A 17830-nucleotide genomic window follows, 5' to 3' on the forward strand; every position below is an offset into this window, starting at 1 on the left:
CCTAAGTGAGGTGAATTCCTCTCCCATGCTTCCTTTACATTGAAAATGGTAAGAACTGTTTAACAGTGTGCATACTTCTTAATGTGAAGTGTGACTCCTATTTTACATAATGTAAATCAAGCAGAGGAATCAGTTTAAGATGTGAAAGAGCCTTTCAAAGAGTCTTTGGCCTTGAAAATTGTCCTGGATATGAATTTTTGGAGAAATATCCCTTTTCAAAGACCAAGGACTGATTTTTTTTATATTGTGCTGGTACTGGTGTTTGAACTCCTGGCCTTGAGCTCTATCTGTGTAAGGTCCATTCCTGGATGAGGAGCAGACTCTATCCTCCTCGAAGCAAGTTGTTCACCCAGTACCTGCATTACCTAGGCAACTGGCACACCTGGAAGATGTTACAGCTGCATCTGCTGAGGTCACATCTGAATTTGATATTGCCACACTTTTCTCCACCCATATCCTAGATAAGGCCTAGCCCAAGCCCAGACACCCTTTTTCCCAGGTCTTTCCCAGGCCTTTCCCAGATGCATGGAGGGCCAAGATGGCCTGGTGCCAGCCCTAATGATGAATAAACCTACCCCTTCCCTGAATAACACCTGTGTGGTGTGGTTCTTACTTGACCTCTCTTTAAAAACCTAACAATCTGGGCTTTAATTCTCAATGTTTACTCTATACCACCTGAGCCACATTTCAATTCTTCTCTTAGGTTTATCTACTTGGAATAGCTTTGAATTGCAATTTTCAAATTTGAACCTACCTAGTATCTAGCTGTAAGCCACTGGTGCCCTGCAAGAACTCACTTCTTAAGAATAAATATTCACGGGGCTGGGAAGGTGGTTCAGTGGTAGAGCGCTTGTCTTTCCTGCATGAGGCCCTTCATGAGGTTCGATTCCTCAGCACCACATAAATAGAAAAAAAAGCTGGAAATGGTGCTGTGCTTCAAGTGGTAGATCGCTAGCCTTGAGCTGAAGAGCCAAGAACAGCACCCAGGCCAAAAGTTCAGGCCCATGACCAGACTCGCCCCCCCACCCAAAAAAAGAATAATTATTCACAAAAAGAGTAGACAACATATTTGTTCAATTACTTATGTGTTGTCAGATAAACCAAGTCACTTGCTACTGGAAGAGAAAAAGAGAGAAGTTAGAGATGAATATGGAGGAGAGACACAAAGAAAGAAGAAGGGAAGGGAGGGTAAATGAGAGGAGGGGTGGGGAAGGGAGGATAGTAGAGGAGGGGGAGCTGAGTAGAATTGTCTACTCCTCACTAAGTTATTGTTGAACAATCAGTGGCTTTGCATTTATGTAGCCAAAGCTTTTTTGGTAGTAGTAAGCTGAGATATACAATATCAATTTACTTCTAATCACCTGTTAATGTGCTTACCCCTTCACAAAGGAAGCCACAGTTAGGTTACTGTTACAGAGAAGGCAAGAGTACTCAGTTTAAGTGATACTGACAAACAATAATTGATGTGCCAGGAATGCTCCCTTGCCCAAACATTACTCTTGTTCCCTGCTCCAGTCTTCTTCTAAACAAGAATAGCAGAAACAGAAGAGGAAGGAGATATCTGAGTCATGATCATCTTTCTGTTTACCCTCATCTGTTTACCTTCATCCCCTCAAACAATAAAGCCAAAGGAGACTTAACCTGAATTAGTGATGGAATGGTGGAGGGGGGGTTCAGTCTAACTTAATGTGAAAGTTTTAAAATAATTGGTACAGCATTTAAAATATTGAAATAAAACTTTTTAAATTATTGATAAGAGGTTACTCATAATTTATTGAAAAATTAGAAGACTACAGGGCTCACTACATAGTAAAATCTGCATAATTAAAACGTACTCCTGCTTCTATCATCAGAAATTGAAAATCGTCCCTAAACTTCCAATACTAGGTAAATTACCCTCGATATTCATGGAAATTATTTTCCTTCCATCTTCAGAGTGTAGAGAAGAAAAAAGCTCTATTGGATGGCCTTGAAGGTCCAATTATGAATTTAGGTCAGAAGGTGAATAGTAAAGGAGACCTATCAGCCATTCACAGATTAGAAATGTGGAGAAATATTCTCATTTATGTAGGTCAAAGATGGACGTGAAGATGTGGCAAGTCCAAAGCCAAACGCCAAAGGCAGAGATATTTAACAAAATACTATGAATTTGAAATAAGTCTTAAGTAAGGAGCTGGGCTTAAAGGGAGTAGCACAGACGAATGGAGAGGGAAATGGTGGACTGTTACAGTCATATCACTCAATGTACATATGTGAGAATATAGGTAGGAAACATGAAAGGATAGGTGGGGTTGGGGTAAGGGAAGGAAGAAAAGTGGAAAGATTGACAATGATTCAGATGTATTGTACAATGAAATGTACATACCCTCTATTCCACACTGATATGGTGAAGCAAAACCCTATTGCACAACTAGCTAAAGATTAAAAAAATTTGGTTTTAATATTAAGAGACCAGATGTATAGACCTTTAGAGATAAATGAAAGGATAGCATTGACAAATTGTTTAGGCTTGTGCTCTTTTCAATATACAAAATTTAATAAGTGTCAAGTCTGCTGCAAAGGTAAATTTTATTTTGCCAATTCGTTTTTCAAATTGCTAAAAATATAGAGAACCAAATTCCAATACCACTTCACTTCCTAAAAAAATTTTTATAGACCTTTAGGTTTCTCAATTCTCTCTAAATATCTTAACGTAATGAATTGGAACTAATTTCATCCCACATTTAAATTTAAATTTTAAATCACTTAAGTCTTTTAAAATCCTCTCACTCGGGCACAGGTAAGGATAGATAACTGATGTGGGCAGAATAAGAATTATTCAGAAGGCATACTTACCTAGTTTTTTCTCTGCTGGATCATAGAATACAGACTGTGCTAATTGGAAAAAGTTAGCCTTCCAAGGTTTTCTGCATATAAACACTCCATCTACATTTTGTTTTTAGAGGATTATTCAAGATTAGCTATATGTAGATTGATAATAACTGAGCATGATAGAAAGTGAGGGAAAACCATCTACACTTCAGTGAGTTTCTGACTTGTATTTCACAAAGTGTTATCAAAGCTCTCTATGAGAAATCTAGCAGCTGCATTTCTAAAAAGTCCTTGGGTTGTTACACTTTCTGATAAATAAAGTATATCTCCTTGGAGTTCCTTACTATTCAATGATGCTGTATTCGCCCTTTGTTACATTTTGCAGACCGGTCTTGGTGATGAAATTTGTGCTTTTCAAAATTCCTCTCCCAATTCCATCCACAAAATGCAGACAAAAATTATCTGAAAACATTTGTATCTGTTGATAGTGCATATACTTTCATTTTTTCATTACAAACATAGAATGTAATAAAAATTTTCATAGCAATTACACTGCACTAGTTTGTGGGCAGATTCTAATGTAAATAATATACTGTGTTTATGTAGAGAATTTCAGTATACAAAGTTTTAATATGCCTGTGGTCCTAAAACCAATACCTTATTGATATTGATTGACAAATACAACTTCCTCTAAGAACAGAAGTTTTCCTTTTATCTTTTTAATATTTTAATCTTTACAATTTTTTATTTTAAATATAGTGTACAGAGGGGTTATAGTTACGTAAGTAAGGTAATGAGTACATTTCTTTTTTTTTCTTGATTGTTAGTCGTGGGGCTTGAAATCTGGCGTGAGCCCTGCCCCTCAGCTCTTCAGCTCAAGGCTAGCACTCTACAACTTGAGCTACATTTCTGGTTTTCTGGTGATTTATTGGAGATAATAGTTTCACGGACTTTCCTGCCCAGGTTGGCTTTGAACCGCGATTCTCAGATCTCAAACTCCTGAGTAGCTATGATTAAAGGCATGAGCCACTGGTGAATAAAATGAGTACATTTCTCATTGAGCATTTTTAACCTATCATTTTGTCCCCTACTATCCCTTCTCTTCACACCTCCCCAACTCATCTCTCGACCTGCTTTCTGACAGACTGTCTTGTACATCTCATCATTAAAATGGGTCAACCTTGTATCTTAAATGAAGAAATGCTGGCTTGATTTATGCTTATTCTACTTGTGTAGACACACTTAAAATCGCTCGCCAAGTCTAAGAGCACATAAATGAAACACGTAATTTTTTGCCAGTTGGTACAGTTGTGTTCTACACATTTATTGACAGGTTACAAATTATTCTCAAACTTTAATACATTAAAAATAATTTCTTTTTTTCTTATTTTCTTGGCCAGGAAATCAGCAACACCTCAGTCAGCATTTCTCTCATAGGACTTAACACATGGGTTTGTTAAATGTTGACCTGAGGTCCAGTCTTCTGAGGACACACTATTCTGCTTAGGAATTGATGCTGGCTGTTGGAAAAGGGCTCAAGGAAGGATGCTATTTAAAGCCGTGTAACTTTATTATTTACCAGGGTATTCTCCTGCTGCTTTGGTTTTTGAGAGTGTCTATAAGAGCAAGCATTCCATGGAGAGCAGGGAGACACCATATGATTTTGCATACTGAGATTTCCAAGTGATTTGCTATATCTTGTACTGCATTTTGCAAGTCGAATCTGTCAAAACCTACCAGTTTTAAGAGATGAGAGCAGTGGTAAAAGAACTCTTAGAGACAAATACATATTCAAAATATTTGGTTCCAAGCATTCCATCTAAGGTATATTCAACAACTAGTGAAAATTGTGTTGGCTGTAACTATGTGTCTTTCTCCATCTGTGCATGTATACATGTATATATGTATGTATTTGTGTGTATAGTAATATACATGTGTACATATATAAGGGGAAATACACACATATATGCATATATAAATAAATATACATATATAAATATATGTTTAATGATGTAATATATAGTTCCCAGTACATAGTCATTCTCACAAAGTGTACAAAATAAACTGCTCTGTTGTCTATCCTTTGTACTCACTTCCCCCATTACCATGTTTTTCTTTTTTTTATTGTGAAAACACTGTACAGAGGGGTTACAATTACATGGGCAAGATAATGAGTACATTTCTTATCAAGAATTTCAGCCCCCTCCTTTGTTTCCCATTCACATCCTCCCCATCCTCCCCCAACCCCCTCATCCAATACTCCCCGGTCCCCCACCAAAGTTGTAAAGTTCGTTTTTGACATAACGACTTTTACTTCTCATTGTTGCAATGGGTCCACCTGTATCCCAATTTAAAGGACTTGATTTTCCCCCTTCCCCTCCACAAATTATACCGACATCAAATAGAGTGACAGCAGGGGTTATACTGTGGGGGAGGGACAAAGAAAGCTACAAAGAAATAATCTTATAAATGTGTTCGATACAATCACATGAAAGAAAAAAAGCATTTGAATACATATCTTAGGGTTAATTTACCTAACATAACCTTATCTCACCTTTTCAGACATATACTAGATACTTCAAATAAGGGAAACCATGGGACCTAAGTTTCTTTGGGCCTGACTTACTTCACTTAATATAATTTTTTCCAAGTCTTTCCATTTCCTAACAAATAGGGCAATGTCATTCGTTCTGATGGAGGCATAGAATTCCTTTATGTATATATACCACAATTTCTTGATCCATTCCTCTACTGAGGGGCATCTGGGTTGGTTCCATATCTTAGCTATAGTAAATAATGCTACAATAAACATAGTCGTGCTGGTAGCTTTAGTGTGGTATTGTTTGTGAACATTTGGGTAAATGCCCAAAAGTGGGATTGCTGGATCATAGGGGAGCTCTATGTGGAGTCTTTTGAGGAAACTCCATATTACTTTCCAAAGTGGTTGAACAAGGTTACACTCCCACTAACAACTCAGTAAGGTTCCCTTCTGTCCACATGCCCTCTAGCATCTTTGTTTTTAGAGTTCTTTATTTTAGACATTCTAACTGGGGTGAGGTGGTATCTTAATGTTCTTTTGATTTGCATTTCTTTTATGGCTAGGGAGTTAGAGCATTTCTTCATGTGTCTATTGGCCATCCTTCTTTCCCCTTCAGAATTGTTTTTCTTTAAGTCTTTAGCCCACTTATTTATTGGGCAGTCGTTTTTTGAAAATTTGATGTTAGGAAGTTTAATTTTTTTAGTTCCAAGTATATTTTAGATATGAGATTCTTGTCCGTTGTATGGCTAGTGAAGATCTTCTCCCAATCCGTGGGCTTTCTATTGATCTGGCTACCTATGATCTTTGCCATGCAGAAGCTCTGCAATTTCATGCAATCCCATTTGTCCAACCTTTCTTTGATTTGTTGTGTTTCTGGGACTCTATTAAGAAAATTTCAGCCTGCGCCAATGAGACCTAGGTTTTCTCCCATTACACGCTGTAATGTTTTCAGTGTGTCTGCTTTGACTCCGAGGTCTTTGATCCATTTGGAGTTGATATTGATGTAAGGCGATATGTAAGGTTCTAGCTTTAGTTTTCTACAAGTAGTTAACCAATTTTGTCAGCACCATTTACTGAAGAGGCTGTCTTTTCCACTCTATTTTTTGAACTTCCTTATCGATGTTTAGGATGCTATAAGTCTTCAGGTTTATTTCTGGGTCTTCAATTCTATTCCATTGGTCCTGAGGTCTGTTCTTGTGCCAGTACCAAGCTGTTTTGATTACGATGGCATTATAGTAGAGTTTGATATTTGGTATTGCTATTCCTCCAACAGTGTTCTTTCTGTTGAGGATCATTTTTGCTATTCAGGGTCTTTTAATGTTCCATATGAATTTTTGGATGGGCTCTTCTATTTCCTTAAAGAATGAGGTTGGAATTTTCATAGGTATCGCGTTGGGAATTATTGCCATTTTCACGATGTTGATCTTTCCAATCCAGGAGCATGGCTGTTTTTGCCACTTTCTAAGTTCTGTTTTGATATACATTTTCAAGTTTTTAAAGTTTTCATCATAGAGGTCCTTCACTTCTTTGGTTAAATTAATTCCTCTGTATTTTATTTTTGTGGGGCTATTACGAATGGAATTGCTTTCCTAATTTCAGCCACACTTTTCTCATTGTTGGCACACAGAAAAGCTGTTGATTTTGGGGGGTTAATTTTATACCCTTCTACTTTGCCAAAGTTTTCAATCAGCTTGAGTAATTTGGGAGTGGAGTCTATGGAATTCTTTAAATACAAGATCATGTCATCTGCAAAGAGGGAGCGTATTACTTCTTCTTTCCCTATTTGGATCCCCTTTATGTTTGCATCTTGTCTTATTGCTGTAGCTAGGCATTCTAATACTAGCTTGAAGAGAAGTGGAGAGAGTGGACATCCTTGTCTCATTCCTGAGTTAAGAGAAAATGGCTTTAGTTTTTCACCATTAAGTATAATGCTGGCTACAGGTTTGTCATATACAGCCTTTATTGTATTGAGGAATGTTCCATGGATTCCTAATTTTTCCAGAACCTTCATCATAAAGGGGTGTTATATCTTGGCAAATGCTTTTTCTTCATCTATTGAGATAACCATACGGTTCTTATCCTTGCTCCTGTTGATGTGATGAATTATATTAATTGATTTGCTTATATTGAACAAGCTTTGAATCTCTGAAATGAATTCTGTTTCATCATGGTGTATGATTTCTTGGATGAATTGTTGAAGTCGATTGGCCAAAATTTTGTTGAGAAGTTTGCATCAATGTCCATCAAAGAAATAGGTCTATAGTTCTCTTTCATTGACCAGTCCCTGCTTGGTTTTGGGATCAGTGTTATGATGGCTTCATAGAATGAGTTCGGAAGTGAATTTTCACTTTCAATTTCATTGAAGAGTTGGAGGAGTATTGATGTGAGCTCTGCTATGTAGGACTTGTAGAATTCTGCTGTAAAATCATCTGGTTCTGGGCTTTTCTTAGATGGGAGTTGTCTTATTGCTGTTTCTATTTCAATGCTTAGGGGCCTTTTAAGATGGTTTAAGTCATCTTGGTTTAGTTTTGGCATATCAATATTTGCTAGGAAAAAGGTCCATTTCTGTCAAGTTCCCAAACTTATTAGCATAAAGTTTTGAGAAGTATTCCCTTATAATGTTCTGAATCTTGGTTGTGTCTGTGGTGTTTTTTCCATTCTCATCTCGGGGTTTATTTATTAGGGTGTATTCTCTTCTTTTTCTGATAAGGTTTGCTAAGTGTCTGTCAAGTTCGTTAATTTTTTCGAAGAACCAACTCTTTGTTTTGTTGATTCTTTCTAAAGTTTTTTGGGATTCTAATTCATTTAATTCTGATTTAGTTTTGATTATTTCTTTCCGACTACTGGGTTGGGGTTTATCTTGTTGCTCTTTTTCAAGGAGATGTGTCATTAAATTTTTGGTTTCAGATCTCTCCAATTTGTTGATGTAGGAACTCAGAGCTATAAACATGCCTCTGAGTCCTGTCTTTGCTGTGTCCAGAGGAACTGGTGATTTGTGTGCTCATTTTGGTTGAATATTATGAACATTTGAATTTCCTTTCTAATCTCTTCCATGACCCATTCCTGATTCAGCAGTGTGTTGTTCAGCCTCCATGTGTTACTGGACTTTCTTTGGTGGCTTTTGGTGTTGAGTTCTAATTTAATTCCCTTGTGGTCTGAGAGAATGCAAGGTATAATTTTAATGTTTTTGAATTTTGACAACTTTGCTTTGTGGCCTAAAATCTGGTCTATTTTAGAAAATGATCCATGTAATGCTGAGTAAAACGTGTATTCTGATGCTGCTGAGTGAAATATTCTGTTAAATCTAGTTGATCTATGCAGTTGTTTAGGTCTGCATTTTCTGTGTTGAGTTTTTGCCTAGTTTATCTATCTAGTGGGGAGAGTGGTTGTGTTAAAATACCTAACAATTAATGTCTTTGGATCTATGTGGGATTTGAGGGAAATTACTTCTTTTTGGATAAATTTGGGTGCACCGTTGTTTTGCGAATAGGTATTTAGAATTGTAATATCCTCCTGAAGGAGAGATCCCTTATTAGTATGTAGCAACTTACTTTATCTCTTCTACGAATTTTAATTTAAAGTCTATTTTATCTGATATTAGGATTGCAACTCCCGCCTGTTTATGGGGGCCGTTTGCTTGGTAGATTTTGTTCCAGCCTTTAACATTGAAAATGTGTTTGTTTTTATGTGAAAGGTGTGACTTCTCAAGTCAGCAGAGCGAAGGATCAGGCTTTTTAATCCAACTAGACAGTCTATGCCACTTAAATGGGGAGTTAAGTCCATTAATGTTGAGAGATAAGACTAAGACATATTTGGGAGTTACTGCCATATAATCCACCTTCTTGGGGGCAGCAGCAACCTGATTACTCCTATGGTTCCTGGATTCTCTTTTTGGGTACGGTTTCTTGGCCTTCATTGTGGTCTTATTGGTTTTCTATGTGTAGGACATCTTTAAGAATCTTTTGTAGCCCTGGTTTGTTGGACAAATGTTGTTTGTTTTTCATTGCTATGGAAAGTTTTTATTTGGCCTTCAGTTATGCAGGAGATTTTAGCTGGGTACAGTATTTTTGGTTGATAGTTGTTTGTCTTTAGGGCATGGCATACATCATTCCAGGCTCTTTTTGCTTTGATTGTCTCTGCTGAGAAATCTGAGTTGATTCTAATTGGTTTCAATTTATAGGTGATTAATCTTTACTCCTTGATTCCTTTAAGGATCTCTTCTTTGGTTTGAATTGATCCTGTGTGGATTACAATGTGATGGTAGGATGTCCTATTTTAGTCTGGTCTATTTGGACTTCTAAAAGCTTCTTGTATGTGAATAGGCCTATCTTTTTGCATGTTTGGGAAGTTCTCTACTAGGATCCTGTTAAACAAATTTCGTAGACCTTTAACTTCTGTTTGTAGGTGCTCCTCTACAACCATTTTCCTCAGATTAGGCCTTCTGATGATGTCTTCCAAGTGTTGAAAAGATCTGTCATGTTTCTTGGACTTTTCTTGGATGGTTGTATGTTCTTTCACTATTATATGTAGGTTGTCTTCAATCCCCGAGATTCGATCTTCTGTATGGTCTAACCTGCTGTCAAGACTTTCTACTTTGTTTTTTATTTCTTTTCCTTCTAATTGGTCAGCTTTGATACTGTCAAATTCTTTGTTGGAGCTTTGTTTTAGATCTTGTATGAACTTCTGTACTTCCTTAATTTGTTGTTCAGTGTTTATTCTCAAATCACTTAGTTGATTGGATATGGTTTTCTTCGACTTCCATTCCTTCTGTTGGGGTTCATTCACCATTACATTTGTGGTCTCCCTGACTTCCTTCAGGTCTTTGTTAATTGTTTAAATGAATGCCTTTAGTGTTCTTTGTGTATTTTCATCCTGCTCTCTCAATTCCTGTATTACTCTTTGCTTAGCTTCCTCACATTCATGCCATTCCTGTAGTTCTCTTTGAGTGTTCTCTGCCTGTTCATGCCATTCCTGCCTTTCTCTTCTAGTGTTCTCAAGCTGCTCACGCAATTCCTATATCAGTTTCTGAGTAGTTCCTCATGCTCATGATATTCCTGTATTAACCTTTGGTTTACCTCCTCTCTCTCCCTATCACTCTCATACAGAGTCCTTAGTAGGTTTTCAATATTTTCCTGTATTGACCTTTGGTTTTCTACCTCTCTCTCGCTATCACTCTCATACAGAGTAGTTTGTATGTTTTCAAACTTTTCATTTACCATGTTTGCCAGCATTTTTTGTAGAGTTATTTGGGAACTCTCCTCTGGATTATTCTTTATCTGTTCTGTCCCCTGATTATCATGAGTGGGAGTTGAGACACCCGGACTTGCCATTTTTCTTGTGTTTTTCCGGCTTACTCTGCCCATTTGGGATTAGAATAACACCAGTTTTCTGCTAGAACACTATCTTCAGGCAAATATCAACCAAAGTCTGTAGTTGCACAGTCAAAAGTCTGCAGATACAATCTAGTTCAACAGATATTTCTATTCAACATCAAAGAGCTATATTTTAATGGGCTCCAAACCACAAAGAAAAATTTGACAAACCAGAAATTATGAGATTTAGGGAGAGATGCAGTAAAAATAGGAATAGAGAGATGTGGGAAGGCACGGGGAGACAACTTAACTAAATCCTAATGTTAAAGCATGAAATAGGTTGGATAGGATGAAAGTAGAGTTTAAAAAGAAGAAAGAGAAAAGGGAAAAATAGACAAGAATAAATACAAAATACAAAACACAAAATTAAAAATTGCAATCCTTAAAAATTATGCATAAATGAAAACAAAATATTCAGAGAAGAATGTGGATATAATGAGAGAGGGGGAGGGATATAAAGGGGATGTGAAAAACTTAATAATAAAGATACTTAAAAAATATTATATAGATATAAAGAGGTAGTACTCCTAATAAGGAATTTAAGTCCAAGTGGTTTTAAATTGAGTAATAAATTTGTGGATTAAGTGTGTACACAATGGGGGATAAGGTCTAATAATTGGCTACGGGTATATCTGAGGATGAACAGAACAATTAAGTCACACAAAGAAGAACGAAACAGTGAAAAGTTGAAAAGAATGAAAAAGAAAGAAAAAAGGATCAAAAGTTCAATAGAGCTAAACATAAAAGAAAAAAAGTAAAAAAAATTAAAGAAAAACGTTCACAAACATATACCTCTAAAATGTAAATTATAAGAGGAAGAAAAAAAAGGTACTAGAAGACAATTTTTTTCAAAAAGTAAAAATTAAAAATTTAAAAATACTTTTAGAAAAAAATTTTATAATAGGTACAAAAAATAAAGAAAAAGTTCTTTGATTTTTTTTGGGAGGTTTGAGAAGATCCTGTATCTCCCTTGTGTCATAATCAGCCACTTGTTGGTGTCTCTGGTCTGCTTGCAGTGCTTGATTTTCCTGTGGCTTGGTTGGTTTCTTAAGTCAATTTGTTTGAGCAGGCAGAAAAATGCTCTGCTTTACCCAGGATTATGTGTTCCTCCTCCCAGGCTAGTTCAATGGGAGGGAGTACTGCTTTGAGTATCACAAAAGAGGGAGATGGGTGTTTCCTCAAGTTTGGAGTTGCTGTGATTAGGTTAGGTTCTGGGTAGAGTTGAGGACTTTCAGCAAACAATAGCTTTCCCCTGAGGGGCTAGAATGTGAGAGACTCACAGAGCCCAGCCTGGAGCCACTCTCAGGATTTATGTTTACTGAATTTCAATTGGTTGTCCAGGCTGCTAAAGGACCGGGCAGCCTCTGGCTCTAATTACCCAGTGAAGAATCCCACTCCTGGGGCTGTTGGCCCGAGCTGGGTGACTTTTCCCTAAGTAGAGCTGAGTCTGGAAGATCAGTTAGGTTCTTGTGACCTGCTAAATGACTCTAGTTTTCTTCCAAGGCCTGAGTTGGATTTAGCAGCTCAGTCGAGCTTTGTCAGTATCAAAGATGGAGATCTCTGGTAGTGGGGGGGGAGGGGTGGCCTTCCCTCCTCTGAGGACATTAGGTTCCTGGGTTGTCTCTGGTTTGTGAACTGTAGGATGAAGGTATCTGCTCCTTGTCGGTTCTTGGTGGTGTTGAATAGAATCCTCTTGCCTACCATGTCTGGCTCTTTCGTCCTGAAATCTCTGTGTTGCAGGTATGGTGGCTACGGCCTCCGCTGCCACCGTTGCCGTCTCAGTGGCAGCTGCTGTCAAGAGCTCAGATCTGTCTCCTTGCCTGAATTTTCTTCTCTGGTCTAACTCTGTCCTGTGATGGCACACTTGGTGTGATTCTCTGGCTTAGGACTGTTCACTGGAACTATAAAACTGCTTTCTATGTGAGACCTTGTTTAGCCTCCAGCTTCTCCTCCGCCATCTTCCCAGAACTCCCCCCCATTACCTTGTTTTTCATCCCTGTGAAAAACTTCACTCTACTTTCCATAGGATAGGTTTGTTTTCACTACATGTAGTTACTTATTGATAAGGAAATAAAAAGGTTGTTTGTAAAAGAAAAAAGAACTTTTAGGTCACAAGTTAAAGTATCTTATCCGTTCCTATGATTTATATGAAATAAAATTTATAATAGTAGTAAAAGTGAAAAAGAATTCCTAGATATGTTGTTTTGCCATTTAGAATGGCAAAGAATAATATCACGTCACTCTCATAATTCTTAAAGAATGCAGGGGAAACTGTTGGTCCCTATCATGTTCCCACAAAACCAGTGGATCCTGAAGGACAATAGTAAGACAGCAGGAATTATAAGTAACAGACATGGAGCATGAAAGAGAAAGGGAGAAAATGAGAGAGAGTGAAAGAGAGAGAGAAATATCATAATACTGAAAATGCATAACAGATAAACAAGAGCTGTATGAGAATATTCATACTGCTATCTTTAAACTCTTCATGTACATTTGAAGGTATTTGATATATGATAACCCATCAACATAAAATATAAAATGATTTTGATAAAAATAAAAAAGACTCAGGAGAAATTATAAATGCAAAAGCAATCTTCACAGAAGCAAACACTCAGAGATATTTCATGACTTTGAGAAGGATTAAGTGGCTGAAGTTAGTATAAATTTAGAAGTATACCAATTTACAAAAAACATAAAAAGATATTCATATATTTCATTATATAACTCAATGCAGAAAGCAAATGTTGTTTAGATGATTTCTTAAAACACTGTCTCTCAGGAGCAGGGAAGGCGCCTCAGTGTAGAGAGCTTGCCTTGCATGTATTAGGCCCTGGGTTTGTTTCCTCAGCAACACATAAGTAGAAAAAGACAAAAGCGGTGGTGTGGCTCAAGTGATAGTGCTAGACTTGAGCTGAGGGACAGCACCCAGGCCCCAGAGTTCAAGCCCCATAACCAACAAAATCAAAATAAAAAACAAAACAAAACAAAACATAGCCTCTCACTTTTGTGACCTGAACTCTGTAATACCGCGGCTTCAGCCTAGGGCTAAGATTTTAGGTGTGGACATTTATCATCCCTCCTGATTCAGACTGTACTTGATAAATTTTTAATAAATATTTTGTTCTTTATTTTCCTCTTTGTAAATTCACATGCACCTATTAAAAAATGGCTTGGCCATCCCAGTTACCTTCTCAAAGTACCTCTTGATGTCGACTTACAAAAAGTTGTATTATATTACAAGGGGAACAATGCCACAAATAAGAAAACTAATAATTAAATATTAATAATTAATAAAATAAAAAACAATTATCAGTGTTTTAAGTATTTGAAGGGTACTACAAATTAGATTTTACTATTTTCTCATATTCCTGTACATTTAACACTGGCTAAGATTTTGATGTTGAACAAGCGTTTTATAGACTATGAGTAATCTTTAAATTTGCCCACTAAGATTACTTTTTATGGATCATCTCATCTCATCTTTTTTATATGGCTTGTATCATCATTTGTTCCTCACGAACTTATAAAGTAAGTTTTAACAGAAACTGTGTAGTTAACAAAGTCTTAAATCTTCACTCTGCTTCTTTACACAAAACCTTTGCAAATTCTCATTAGTAATGTTTCTATAAACTCTGAAATGTACATACTTAGTAGCATATAACTGCTACCATAAATCTTAAATACTTTATAGAAAAGTTTTATGACCTGCCAAACCATCCTAAATTTGGCATATATAAGCAAATTCTCAAATTTAAATACATTTAAAACATTAAAATTTTAACAAACCTGAACACTTGCTGCCGTGTTCATTATGACAGGTGCCTTGTATAGAATAATGGAATTCCTCCTCCCACACATCTCAAACAACAATTATCAGGAATTATTTAATTTTTGACATGTCAATCTTGACTTTATTCTTAAATGTGTGCTTATGTAAGAAATACATGGTTCTAAAACTTCATGAAAATTCCTTTGAACTTACTTTTTTGAATTGTCTAGTTTAAGAAAACCAGTTGCACTTTATATATAAAAAATGTTTTGTGCGGGCTGGGAAGTTGGCTCAGTTGTAGAGCGCTTGGCTTGCATGCCTGAGGCCCTGGGATCGATTTCTCAGCACCACATAAACAAAAAGCCGGAAGTGGTGCTGTGGCTCAAGTGGTAGAGTGCTAGCCTTGAGCTGAAGAGCTGAGGGACAGTGCCCAAGCCCAGAGTTCAGGCCCCACAACCGGACCAAAAAAAAAATGTTTTGTGCTCAATTCTGCAGCACATACACTAAAATTGGAACATTACAGAGAAGATTACCATGGCCCTGCGCAAGGTTGACACCCAAATTCGTGAAGTGTTCCAGATGCTGGAGAGGATGTGGCATTCTTGGTGAGAGTGTAAACTTTGGAAAGTATGGAGGGTCCTCAAAAGACTCCATAAAAAGCTCCACTATGGCCTAGCAATCCCACTTTTGGGGATTTTACCAAATGATCACAAATAATCTACCAGCACAACTATTTTTACTGCAGCATTATTTACAATAGCTAAGATACGGAGCCCACCCCGATGGCCCTCAGTAGATGAATGGATGAAGGAAAATGTGGTATATGTACACAATGGAATTCTGTGCCTCCATCAGAAACAATGACATCGCCCAATTTTTTAGGAATTGCAAAGACTTAGAAAAAAAATTCATTAAGTGAAGTAAGCTAAGTCCAAAGAAACATATGTCCCATGGTTTCCATTATTTTCAATAACTAATATATGTGTGGGATAAGCAGAAAAGGTCAAAAGCCATGTGCATATGACCAGATAAGATGATATTAAGGGAAATGAACCCCAAGATAGGGACACAAGGAGTTTTATCTCTATTGTTTCTAACGTACTTATAATGTGCAATGAGATATTTTTTCTTTGTTTGTATGTTCCTCTCCCACACTATAAGCCCGGTTTTCACTGTATTTGAAGTTGGTGCCCCTACATCCTATGTATATGTTTCACTAATTTGGGGAGGGGAAGGGAAATAAAAAATGCTTAAATAGGGATACAGGTTGACCCATTGTAACAATGAGATGCACAAGACATTCTGTTGAAAAATGAACGTTACAATTTAGGCCAGGGAAGGGGGGTGTATTTGTGGAGGTGGGAGGGTAGGGATGATGGGGGAAAAATAAAGGAGGATGTAACAATGCTTGTTAGGAATTGTACTCATTATTTGCTCATGTAAATGTGACCCCTTTGTAAAGTATTTTTACAATTAAAATATGTATACAAATTTTCTGAGATGGAAGGGTTATTTACTCTATTTTATCCATATAATATCATTAACAAAGAAATTAATGTAGAACACTGATATGATGTTATTTTGAATAAATGTGTGGGTGTGTCTGTGGGTGTGTGCGCACACACCCACACGTGCACAAACACACATGCTTGTGTATTAGCATGCTCAGAGAGAAATCAGTCCTTCAAAGTATTGCTAGGCCTTTTCTCTCTAGATTGGTGAGCACTATATGAGCTACATCTCCATTCCTGGCTCTTTGCTAGTTCACTATAAATTTTGAAAAATAATTTCATGAATTTATTTTGCCCTGATTGGCTTCCAACTGTTATCCACAGATCTCAGGCTACTGAGTAGATATCTACGGTAGATAGGATTACAGATGTGACCAGCCAGCACAAGGCTTTCAGAATAATTTTAAACGTAGGAGAAAATTTACTTCTCGGGGGCGTGTTTTATCATCTCCTACTATTAAAGCATTTTGGAGTGAATATATGTGAATTTATTTCGTTTTGGGATTCTTAAAAGACAGTAAGTGAAGCTATTTAAAATTTTAGTACTTTTTAAAAAAGGCTATTGGAGCTGAGTGACAGAAGAAATTTGACTATCTTTGGACCTCAATTTATAAGTTCAGTTCTGTTCGGGATAACCCAATGTCACCAACACAGTCTGTGTTGAAGATAAACTGTAACAGAAAACAATCTCCATGGGCAGCAATTGTTATGCTATTTTTTCTTGGAAAACATGAATATTGAATTGAGAGTGTAAGAGAATGGGGGTTTTACATACCTTTTTTATATTGTTGAAAGACTTTTGGAAACATTAACTTATTTCCTTGCTCACTGTTTGTCTTTGGACAATTCACTTAGTGCCTTTAATTACAATTTTTCCCAACATTAGAATGATAATAATATTAGCATTATCGCAAATGTTCCCTTAAGAATTGAGAGAAATAAAACTTGTGAAATGTTTAACATAAATTTCTATGAATGAGCTTTGAGTTTAGCCAGCAGTTTTTTAAATACTAAATAGAATGCAATAAGTATTACAAAAACAATTACAGGTAGTGAGTAACCAGAAGTAATGTTATCTATTGACCATGCTCTGTTTCCAAGGAAGCTAGTTGGATAACTTCTCATGCTGTAAATCAAACTGGTTATCTTATGTCTTTTTTTTTTTTTTTTTGGGTCCGGTCGTAGGGCCTGAACTCTGGGCCTGGGCGCTGTCCCTCAGCTCTTCAGCTCAAGGCTAGCGCTCTACCACTTGAGCCACAGCGCCACCTCCGGCTTTTTTCTTTTTTGCTTATGTGGTGCTGAGGAATAGAACCCAGGGCCTCAGGCATGCAAGGCAAGCACTCTACCACTGAGCCATCTCCCCAGCCCCTGGTTATCTTATGTCTTGGTAGTATAAAAATTTCAGGGACAGAATAATGAAGGAATGTTGTAGACTGAGGTGAAGTCCATACGAAAATGTGCAAAACTAATAAAACGTAAAAGTATCTGAAAAGTGTATTGTGTTTTACATCGTTTAAGTTACATTGCAAAAATAGGGAATACCTAGAAGAATGAATTCTAATTTTGGTATTATATCATAGGTCCTTAGGAGGATGAACTCTTTCCTCATTCTTGTAGAGGCAATATCAAATGAGAGGAACTGTATTTTTTTGTTTGCTTCTTTACATTTATTCTTCAATTTGAAATCTGAACTACATGAGATGGAAAGAATCTAAGGGAAATTAGACACGCAGGCTTTGGAAGAACAATCATCTTAAAATAAATAAAGTACATATTGTCTTATAAAAGGTCTAACTATATTGAGTTATATAGTCTCAAGTGTAAACAG

General features: G+C 36.8%; 1 non-coding gene across 1 annotated transcript; it reads left to right on the forward strand.

Annotated features, from left to right (window-relative positions):
• The first annotated feature begins 14970 nt into the window (after positions 1–14970).
• LOC138839174 (U6 spliceosomal RNA) lies at positions 14971–15076 on the forward strand. Its single transcript, XR_011375896.1, has one exon. It is a non-coding gene; the product is annotated as a U6 spliceosomal RNA (small nuclear RNA).
• The last annotated feature ends 2754 nt before the right edge of the window (positions 15077–17830 follow it).

Source organism: Dipodomys merriami, unplaced genomic scaffold (genome assembly GCF_024711535.1).
Source record: "Dipodomys merriami isolate MVZ:Mamm:240054 unplaced genomic scaffold, mDipMer1.0.p SCAF_2957, whole genome shotgun sequence".
NCBI lineage: Eukaryota > Metazoa > Chordata > Mammalia > Rodentia > Heteromyidae > Dipodomys > Dipodomys merriami.